Genomic DNA, 11,550 nt, shown 5'->3' with positions numbered 1-11,550 from the left:
ATCAGAGTTCAATCCCCACAACCAACAAAAAAAGCGAAATATGACTTTAAGTTTCCCCCAAAGGAACAAGATCAATTAACTTCCCAAGCAGAAAAAATAATTCCAAAATTATTTTTTGCTGTGTTACTTAAGTTATGGCCTTTTTGCTGGACATAGTCTTTTATTTTAAAAATTGTCAAATATTAGGTTTACAGTAAACTTCATCTAATATTTCTTGTTTCAAATGAAAAGTCCATACATTTGATATCACTTAGCTGTCTTACTATCTTAGTTCAAAGCCAACCCAGGCAGGAGAGTCAGTCAAATTCTTATCTGTAATTAAACACCAAAAAACAAAAGTAGAGTTTTGGCTCAAGCAGTAGTGTACTTGCTTTGGGGGCAGGTGGGCAGGAAAGACAACTACTCAGGATCAGGGTCCAGCCTCTGGGTAAAGCCCCATTATCAGCACAATCCAAGCAAACAAAAACCCCAAATATTTCTTTGGGACCCTCCTTAAAGGAGCACTAGTATGAGAAGAGGCACTTTTGCTTTTCATAGCCACTGGATCCTGCTTTTTTGTAATCCTTATTGCTCTGGAGAACTCAGGATCAGACGAAAGGAATTGATAGCTGTCTTCTGCAAAAAGAGAATCAGCTCAGGGATGAAATATCCATCCATAAGACACTTTAAAACCTCCATGTCTTTGTTTCTTTGCTGTAGAACAATTTTAAAACAACGTTATTTCCTTTTGTTCTATTTTGGCCTTCAAATGGCACATTATTTCTTTTTGTAATACTCTCAACTAGAAGTTTACAGAAAAGTTTTATATGAGTATAGAACACACTCGAAAAAGTCAGGGACAGAGTTTCCTTCAAGCCTTGGGATTCTTTCTTGTACATTAAAAGGAAAGCACAAGTTAACATGAACGTTGTCATTCCTCTATGTTCATTTCCTCTCCTGGGAGTTTCCACATCCAGTAGCAGTTATTTCCACTAACAATCTATGGTGCTGCCTGAGGTATGATGAAAGTTTTCTGGGTTCATTGAAATAACACAAGGACACCTTTGGACCTGAGGTAACACTTGTTTCAGAGACAACTTAGTAAAGAGAAAATATGAAATTTATGTTGCTTTTAAATACATTATCAATGACTACATTGAGTTCAAACTTTGTAAGTTCTCTGTAAATTAAGGTGAGTTTTAAATGGGAAGAAGTTTCTCAGGTTATTCTTTTTGTGAGTGTATGTGCTGCGCATTATTTCCCAAGTGTACATGCATTAACAGTAAGGAAAACAATAGCAATAACAGGAGAAAGAGAAGTTCTATTTTTAAGTATAAGGGTTCAATATACTATAAAAAGACTCTACAAATAAGAACATTGAAACAATAAAGCCAAGTCTAGTATGTAGATTTATGGGAGTGATATAGAGAAAGCATTACTCCTACGTGGAACACGAATTCTGAAGGCACTCCCTTTCTAAATCATGCTTGCTAATCAAGCAACTTTGTAGAAAGAACAATGGAAGTATAATTCTGCTTCCAAAAAAAGTCAGACATGAGTATGGACTTAACTGGGAAAAAAAGTCCATCATGAGAGAGTAGGGAATATACTAGCAATGAACTGGTGACTAAGATGACATTTCTTTTTCTTTCCTTTGCTTATATATTTATTTTGGTGGTGGTCTTGGCACTTGAAATCTGGACCTGGGCACTTTCCCTCTGCTATTCCGCTCAAGGCTAATGCTCTACCACTTGAACCACAGTGCCACTTTCACTTTTCTTGCAGTTAATTGGAGAAAAGAGTCTCTGGGACTTTCCTACCTGGGCTGGCTTTGAACCCCAATCCTCAGATCTCACCACCACCCAGCTTAGGATCACATTTCTAACAGTGTACACTCAGCATATGTAATTTTGTACATTCATCTATCTTTATATGAATTCTGGAGTTAAAAATCTGGGCTACAACTTCGACTTTACACTCACAAAAATGTTTGTAGTTTAAAAGCTGATTCTACTCGATAAATAAAACCTATTAATATAAAGGAGTCTGGGAAGTTCAGTTTGCATCCTGCCTGGGCAGAAAATTTTTGAGACACTATCCATAATTAACCAGCCAAAAGCTGGATTGGAAGAATGGCTCAGGTCATGGAAAACCAGTCATGAGCAAGATTGATAAATAAGAGCTTGAGGCTTTTGCATACATACATACAAACATAATCATAAACACAGAAGCACTTAAATGTGCACACACAAATACACAAATGATACAACTCTAAGAATATGTAGAAAATTTAGAAAGCAATAGAAAATATGTCCTGAGTAAGACTAGAATCAAGTGATAATTTTTAAAATTAGAAAATCCACAAGTGACCTTTCTTCAAAAAAGTTTGAGAATATTAAATAGGTAAGCTAGAGATAGTAAGAGAGTCAAATAATGAATATTAAAGGGATTGGATACATGGAGGAATGAATCAGAGAACCCGCAGGTGCATTTGAAAATGTTCATATCCTGTGTCAAATGTTAGAACATCTTTGAAAATAGTCCATGAACAGTCTGAGAAGTCTAGTGGATAATATCACTGGAGAAGTTCAGAATTGCTAGTCTGTATCTAGATTAAATAAACCAAGAAACCATGGCAGGGCAATGTTATACAAGGCTACAATTCTAGCACTCAGACTGACAGGAGATTACAGAGTGGAATTACATAGTGATACTTTCCCTGGACTAGGTAGTATAATTTTGTCTTAATACAACAAACCAAACAAGAAAGGAATACACAGATGGAAGTTTGGGCTAATTTTGTCACTATGTTTTGAGAAGTCAAGATTCCAATTACAATGGAACTCATATATAATCCTCAGTTGTGTTTCAAATGCTGTCTTCATTACAGAACATTTCTAGATGCAAAATGGCTCTTGATTCCCATCCAAAATTCTCATCCAAAGTTATCATAATCCTGTTGGATTCCAAAGAATTGATGAAGGATTACAAAAGCTTAAGCCCAGAGAAAAAGCAAAGTTTGTCTAATGTATGTCTTTATAGATATTGCTAAATTAGAATTTAGATTTAAAATAAATGTTTTTGTTTTGTTTTTATTTTCATATTCTATAAGATACTACAAAATTCTTTTTAAGTAGAGGGTTTAATTGACAAATTTACAAATGAGTCTTGCATTCTAGTTGCCTAGAATATTCTTTCAAGAGAGTTATAATTAGAACTTAATAGATAATTCCAACAGTTCATGTATAACATGATAATGTGAATAATGTAGACAGAGTTGTCAACATATAGATGATGTTAATTTAGAAAATAGAAATTTTTGAGGCTTTGGTGTAACATGGTATGAAGAGTATAATTGTGTGACATCTTCTTTTTTCTACCTGTATGTAACACAGAAAGCAATTTCCTAAATTATGTGCCTCTGTGTACAATGAGAAAATTGCTAGGTTTGGGGTTTGTTTTCATTTTTGTTTTTGTTTTATTGATTTGTCATAAGGCTTGAACTCTGGGCCTGGACACTGTCTCTGAGCCTGTTTATCCTCAAGGCTCGTGCCATACCACTTCAACTTCAGTGCCACTTATTTCTGGCTTTTTTAAGAAGTTTCTTGGAGATAAGTATCTAGGGAACCGTCCTCCCTGGGTGGGTTTTGAACTTTAATCTTCCAATCTTACCATCCTAAATATCTATGATAGTTAAAAAGCATAAGTATAAATAATATTTGCAAGTGTTCTGATCTCAATAATACTAGTGGGGGCACATGATGTAACCCAGTTTATTGTGGTGTTCTTTCCAGAACATGGAGGGCATCACATTAGCAGAGGTGTAGTATTTTTTTCACAATAGAGATAAGCTATTCGTGATATGAATTAAGGGAATTTTGAGGTGTACCCTACAAGTTGGAAACTGTTGGGCTAGGATGACTTTATGGCATAAATCTTAGGATTGATGGTCATAGAAATAATAACTTACTCTGATAAACAATTGCTTATTCTTGAAGAATTAATTACTACAGGTGCATCATAGTTTTATCCTCTACTAAAATGTGGCTATTTTTCTGTTGATTTCTCAATCTGTAACACCCCATTGGAAACTGCATCTATTGCAGAATTTCATAACATGCCAACAGGTATGGAATGTTCAGAATTTGAAAATGAGTAGGTATCAGTCATCAGAATTTGGAAGAACACATATAATCTCTCCTCTTAACAACTTATTTACTTTTAAAGTTATGGGTTTCCATACAATTAAATTGTTTTTGGTTTGAGTATGAGAAAGTACTAAATTGATTCTTTTTTCAAAATATTGTCAAGTATATAGTGAAAATATTGACTAGTTGGATTCAAGTTGATGGTCCTCTGATTAAAAACGTTTAATTAATTCAAATTAGATGCAAAATAGTACTAATTTTTTTAAAAGTTACTACATAAAGAATAATATTTACTATACCAATACAGTGAAATTTTTTCATGCAACTTATTTTTTTAATTAATTTTATTGTCAAAGTGATGTACAGTGGGATTACAGTAATTGTAAGGTAGTTAATACATAACTTTTCAAAGGTGTTAACCCCTCCTTCATTTTTTCTCACAGTTTTCCTTCACCTCAATACTCCTCAAAAGTTGTAATGTACATTTCCAACATATTGTCTTGTGAGTATTGCTATTTCATTGGTTTACCCTTTGTCCTTTGTCTCACCATTTTGTTGTTCCTCTTTCCTTCCCTAATTAAGGTAAATGTATACACAATACACAGGGTACCAAAATCAAATACAGCCGGGGACAAACCATAGGGGAAAAAACCCAAAGAAAATAGAAATCACATAGTACATTAAAAACACAAACCCCTCATAAAAATCTGTTTCTATATCTTGCAGTTCATTTTGTTCAGCATCAGCTTATATAGTCATATATATGCATAACAAAGACATTGGAAAATAATAGTTTCATGGACACTATACCATGAAAACAGCATGTTAACAGTTTTTGATGGTAAAGTTGGAATTAGAATTAGTAAATTCGCGATTCTGATAAACGAATTTCAAAAGAGTTTTAAAATTATGCCAGGTAAATTTTAATTGTCCAAACTTTTTAACAACTTAGCCTATTAACGAAATTTAAAATTGCCTGGGAAAATAGGCTTTCATGCAAAGAAATCCATGGAGACTTAGCTGAGAGGGAGCAATGTGGGTGAAGATGGCTCATTTTCACACTAAAAAAACAGACCTCATAAACCTTGCTATTAATCCTATAGGTTCCCTTGAGAATTATCCTTACCCAGGACATATACTCTCACTGTGTGAAACAAGGTTGTAGTGGAATTTAAATTCAAACTTCTTTTAAAAAAAAAGACATCAAAATTTGTGAATTGACTTTAATTACCAAACAGTAATTCTCTGAAAAAGATAATTTGGGTCAAAATATTTAGAGAGAAAGTGCCCTCAACAATGAAAGAAGGTATTGGGTATACACTTTTCTGTTTATAATACTTTACACAATGTCTTTGCATGTGAAGCACTGAAACAAAAAAAAATATCTGATTGGATACCTCAAACCAATGGTTTCACATTTCTAAGTAGCTCACAAAATATAATATCCTTATTAACATGAGATAGTGAAGACTTCTCTTATTACATTAGCCAAAAAGTTTTGGGATCAGAAAAGAATTGAGCAAATTGAAAAGGTAATAAAAGGTGTTCTTAGAAGCCCTAGCTAAGCGTATTGGCTTCAGCAGTAGAGGGATTCCAAAACTTTTTGATATAGATTTTGTTAATATATTTGCTACCTAAAGTGATTTTACAGAGCCTATTTGTCTCACTACAATGTAGAACAGATTGAATGAAGACATGAACATAAATCCACAACCAAATAAAAGAGTTTAAAAAGAGAAACCATGAAGATGTAGCATTGGGGGAGGCCTTATACTCCTTCAGCTTCACTAGGCTTGCAGCCAAGAAGGTATGATTAATTGGAAATCAAGCAAGAACTATGAGGAGGACATAGAACTAGGACAAAGAAGTATTGACCTTTGTAACAGACACTGTCATGCAAGTTATGGGTGATTTAACTCTATTTTTCTCCATACATCTTGTTGAGCAAAAGCAAGACCAAGAGAATGTAATCTATTGAATTAATTTTGGAAAGAATAACTTTGTTCCTGATATGTTATCTAAGGAGAGTCTTACGAGAGAAGATTAAAGTGGCGTATACATCCTCTAAGCACCTTGTTAGCAAATATATATCTTTTAGGATAGAAGTGATTGAACCAAAAAGTGGGGGAGTAATTATTTTGTGACCCTTTAGACACAAGAAGACTTTCAAGGTAAAAGAAAAAAGGTATGGCTAAATTTTTGTGATCACAGCTTCTTGGACTGGTTTTATGGAGACAAAGTTTTACATTAGAGTTTGTCCTCATTAACATAGATGTTAGGTTTTCGTGGCAACCAAATGCAAGACTGAAGTTTAATGGACTCTCTTGGATAAGTAAACAGCATGGTAGAAAAAAATGGCAAATAATATTTAGTAAATTATTTTGGCTAATTATTTTGCCAGAACAAAGAATGAAGGATATAATTCAAAATCACTTGACTTAAAAGTATGAAGAAAGAGTAGTGAAGAGAGAGGAGAGAAAACATAAAGGACTCTTCTGTCTCCAGTGGAGTAATGGGTTCTTGATTTGTTTCTTCCATTCTATCTTCACAAGCTATCAAGCGTGCTGAGCACTGGAGTATCCATTGCAGACAAAGAGAACTCACAGTAGAAAATATTTACAGCAGATGTTGGTGATTCTTAACTTTAGACAATCTATTTAAATCTATTCAAAATTCTCTGATACCCCAAACTGCCCTCTTTGAACAACTTTGCTTGCTTTTCCCAAGACTACCCTTCATTAACTATTTAAAATTTTGAGACGTCATATTCATCCTCTCTAGAGATTGCTGTTTGTTTGTGTTTTTTGTGTGTTTTTGTTTCGTGTTTTGAAACTAAATCTCAAAAGGTTGTGCAAGTGTATTACAATAAATATGTCCATCAAATTGTCCAATATTCCTGGATCAGAGTGACTCCTTCTATCATTCTCAGCCAACCCCTTCTCCAAGATTTATTTCAGATTTACTACTTCCTTTATCATATGTGTACATTGAGTATTCTAGCTGTACTTGCCCCTCGTTCCATTTTTCATTCATTCTATGTCTTTCTTCTCTGGTTTCAACTTCCTGATAGTCATTCTGTTAAACTGTCTGTTAATAAGTTGAAAGGTTTATATACATTCCATGGAGTTTCAATCCTGCTTATACTTGAACTGATGTCAGTTTATATTTCCACAATTCGTTCATCTGCAATAACAATTTGCAAGACTGGAGACATGAAGCACCAAGACATGATTTTATTCTCATCCATTTGGAAGATTAATCTTTAGTCAACAAGAAAGTTTAAAAATGGCTTAGAATATATTCCTAACTACCAAATTTTAGAAATGGCTTTGTAAAAAGGCTTGTGATTATTTTATTTTACATGGGATAATATTTTCTACTACCTATAAGTTTTGGAAAAAGAAGAAAACTACTATGATTTACTACTATAGAGGAATATGAGAGAAATAGAAGACAGATTTTATGTTTGTCACATCTCTGATGAGTACTCATATTCATGACTTTTAGTCATATTTCTTACTATGTTAGACAGATAGGGAAAACATAAAACAACATATGATAAGGCAACTATTTGTGACTTTTTAACATGTACCTTATTAAGTGATGAAATTTACTTTATTAGCTAGTGTTTGAGTTTGAATTATGGGAGGTTGATCTATTTAACACATTCCTGGAAGGCACCTACTGAACAACACAAATGGTGGGTGGTACTATTTCTACACTTTAATGAATGGTTGAACTTGTTTGGCATTAGTGCTGGGTAAATAAATCAACTCTATTGTAACTTGCACCCTAAACTTGAAATGATTGTAATGTCACTAATTATCATCAACTTGTCAATTGTTACTTTGGTGAATATGATTTTAAAAGATTATTTGAATATGAATCTGTTTTCAGGAGATTAAAAATAGGTTATCATTTGTTTGTGAATGATAACATTTATATACTACAGAACCAAGTTTTACTGAAGTACCAGTATTTTGAAGCATTAACGATCTTCTCAATTAATGTTTTTTGTGAATTATATTTGACCTGTTAGTCAAATTTTCCTAACCTTGGTAGACCAATTATGAATCTATCATTCGTTTTTTTTTTTTTTTTTTTTTTTGGTCTGGTCGTGGGGCCTGAACTCTGGGCCTGGGTGCTGTCCCTCAGCTCTTCAGCTCAAGGCTAGCGCTCTACCACTTGAGCCACAGCGCCACTTCCGGCTTTTTTCTTTCTGCTTATGTGGTGCTGAGGAATCGAACCCAGGGCCTCGAGCGTGCAAGGCAAGCGCTCTACCACTGAGCCACCTTCCCAGCCCCATGAATCTATCATTCTAGGAACTATTTTTTTGGCCTACTTACGTTGGACTGAAATTTTTAAGTAATTATTAGGAGAGGGGTATTAAAAATAATTTGTGACATTTGTGATCTTGTTCACTCATATGGGCTGGTCATTTGTAAATTGAAAGTTTGAATTACTGTACTTTCTTTCAGATTTTGTGATCTCATATTTCATTTTAAATTGCCTTGCATTTCACAATTGCTTACTGCTAATTCCAGTGTCGTCAGGAATTGAGATGGATTTTCAATTACTTTCTGTTGGCATGTTGCATGGGCCTCGATGAGAAGTCTTGCCCTTGTTACTTGATGATGGGGATAACTGAGACCTGGGATCCTAGGATATGTGTGTCTTGCAGAAGAATAATACCTTTTAGACATCGTATCAGCAAAATTTGCATAAAATCAGTAGGAATGCTTCAGAAATATGGAGAAAAACATTTTGGAACCAGTGAGTTAAAATAATAACAGAGCAGCAGAGTAAATTCCTTTACAGATTAGAGGAAAATAACATTTTTTTTTTTACAATGTGAATTCTGAAGACCAAGAACACTTAGAACGTATCACAAGTTTATACAGAAGACATTGCATTGATACTTTTCATATTCTAATATGTATATTCTAAACCTAATTATTTATATTCCAATCTATTTATTGTAATATATATCTATTTATTTTTCAAATTATCAATTAATTCTAGTAAGTTTCAATGTGTGAAATAAAATATCAGCATTTATAAATATAAAATATATAACTATATATAATATAAGAAAAAGGCACATGTTTTGCAATGTTTTGTTATGGTTAGGGTATCAAAGGCAACTGTGTTTTAATGTATTATTCCATTATTTCTACCTCAGTGTTTGGTAGAGTTGGACCTAAAGCTTTACCATTTGTAGATTTACAGCCTAGAGGCAAGAGCAAACACTGTGATTAAAACATTACCAATTTAAGGCCTAATATGGAGGAGAAACATATAGATTTCTCTTGTAACTATGAAAATATTTGGTGAATGAAAGGCAGTAGTGTAAATTCCTTCCTGGTTGGATGGTAGACTAGCCAGGACATTAGTAGTAATCATGCATGTGAAAATTTTTTCACCTTTTTGGCTTTAGCCACTTTTGAAATGTTAGGTATAAAAACAATTATTTTTTGATAAAATACCTTCTAGTCTAAACGATTCTATCTTAACTGTTCATCTCTCTATGATCTCTTTTAACTAAGATTAGTTTTGTTCCAATAAGAAAATCTAGGCTGTCAGGGTAAGATATTCTGATTGGACTGTTGCTACATGGAAGAATAGTAAAGGGTCAGGTAGACATTTGTGCCAGTAAGACCTCATTTAGGAACTTTTAAGCTGCAGAAGTTTACAAGTAGCTCTTAAGCAAGACTTAATTTGAATCCATTAGCTCCACAAAGCTAACTCAGTTGATAAATAAGTACTTGAAAAGGATCACCTTTGGACCTAACTATAAAGGCTTCAAAGTATGATCAAATTTAAAATGAAAAATATTTAAAATAGTCATTGACAAAAAAATTGCAAATGTGAGCAATCGACCAAACAATATAAGTTTTTTTTCCAATATACACAGAATTTTAGAGAACTAAGATCAATAGCATTTTTAGGAACAATAAGGTTTCCTAGTTACAAAGAGTTAATCAAGGATATATGCCTGTATAAAGACTGCATCTTTAACTACTTAAATTTACAGGATACTACATGCTTCAGCAGCCCTTTTACCCAAATTACAATATAGAGATTAACATGGCACTTGCACAAGCATGATATGAAAATGTGTGAAGTATTCCATATTTTTCATTCTTCAGATGCAAGAAATTAAAAACAGCTATTAAAAAATTGATTACACAAATGCAAATGTAACAATAAATGTAATTCATTGATCTGAAAGTTAGTTTGACATCAGTGTACTAAATCCTCAACTTAGAAAGGCCTTTACATAGCATAATCTTTACAAAACTTCTCAAATTAGATATCATTGTCATTTTATCCCAAAGAAATAAAATACTATATAGGCCTAGGATAAAAAGGAATCTTAATCTGTTTCTATATGGAATGCTATCTGAAATAACACATTTAATAATGAACCGATATATCATAAAACAATGTAGAATTCAAAGTATTATATCCAGGAACAAATGAAATACATTTTGGACATTGTACAAACAAAATACAGATTATTTTAAAATATACTTTTTTCAGACAAGCACCAGAAATATCTTTAGTTTCTGTACTACTCATTTCAACAGATAAGTTAAAATGATTTCTGATTTAAAAAAATCACAAACTCGGCAGAAATCATTATAGATGTATACAAACAAATCTTGAATATATTTTGACATCAACGTCAGGCAATTCACTTGAAAAATACGATGGAATCCATGAATTTTTAAAGTAAGATATTGCCGTTGCTTTGTATTGTGAAAATATTTTGTACGGACACAAAGATGGATTGGCATTTTTAAAATTTCAGAAACTTAACCAAACCATTATTACTTAGGAGAACAATTTTTAAAGCCTTCCACAACTTCAAAGAGGTAGTGATACATATTTATCCTTTTGGCAATATCAAATGCAGCTTCTTCCAAGTTCTTCAGACCTGGTTTCATATAATGCTTCAATAGAAGGAGATCCAGCATATCTTTGCTATTTCTATTTCAACCAGCAAGATGCAAGGGGGTCAAGAGGACTTTAGTTTGGGCAGTGGTATCTGCATCATGATGAACTAAGAAAGAAGCCACTCTGGTATTATTCCACATATAAGCACTGTGCAGGGGTGCCCAGCCATTCACAGTTATTGCATGAATATCTGCCTTGAGCCACCAATTCATGGACAATGTCAAAGTGTCCACTGTAGGCTTCCTGATGAAGAGAGGTATACTCATCATCATCCGTAGTATTCACATGAGTGTTCTTTTTGGAAAGTAGTCTCTGTACTGTAGTAAGCCAATTATTTTCAGCAGCCCAAACAAAAATTTGCTTGAATACTTCTCCATTTTTTTTTGCAAATGTTACCATTCCTCACTTTTTCATTTTTTTCCTTGTCTACATCAGAATTGCCTAACCAGAGACCTTGAGTACC

The 11,550-nt window shown here is 33.4% G+C and overlaps 1 pseudogene; it reads left to right on the top strand.

The window, feature by feature from the left end:
* Positions 1-10,169: 10,169 nt before the first annotated feature.
* On the top strand, positions 10,170-10,266 carry LOC122102965 (annotated as a pseudogene).
* Positions 10,267-11,550: the final 1,284 nt, after the last annotated feature.

This window comes from Dipodomys spectabilis, unplaced genomic scaffold (genome assembly GCF_019054845.1).
Source record: "Dipodomys spectabilis isolate Male_0828 unplaced genomic scaffold, ASM1905484v1 ptg001124l, whole genome shotgun sequence".
NCBI lineage: Eukaryota > Metazoa > Chordata > Mammalia > Rodentia > Heteromyidae > Dipodomys > Dipodomys spectabilis.
Note: the sequence above shows the minus strand (reverse complement) of the source record. Positions and strands in the feature narration are given on the sequence as shown.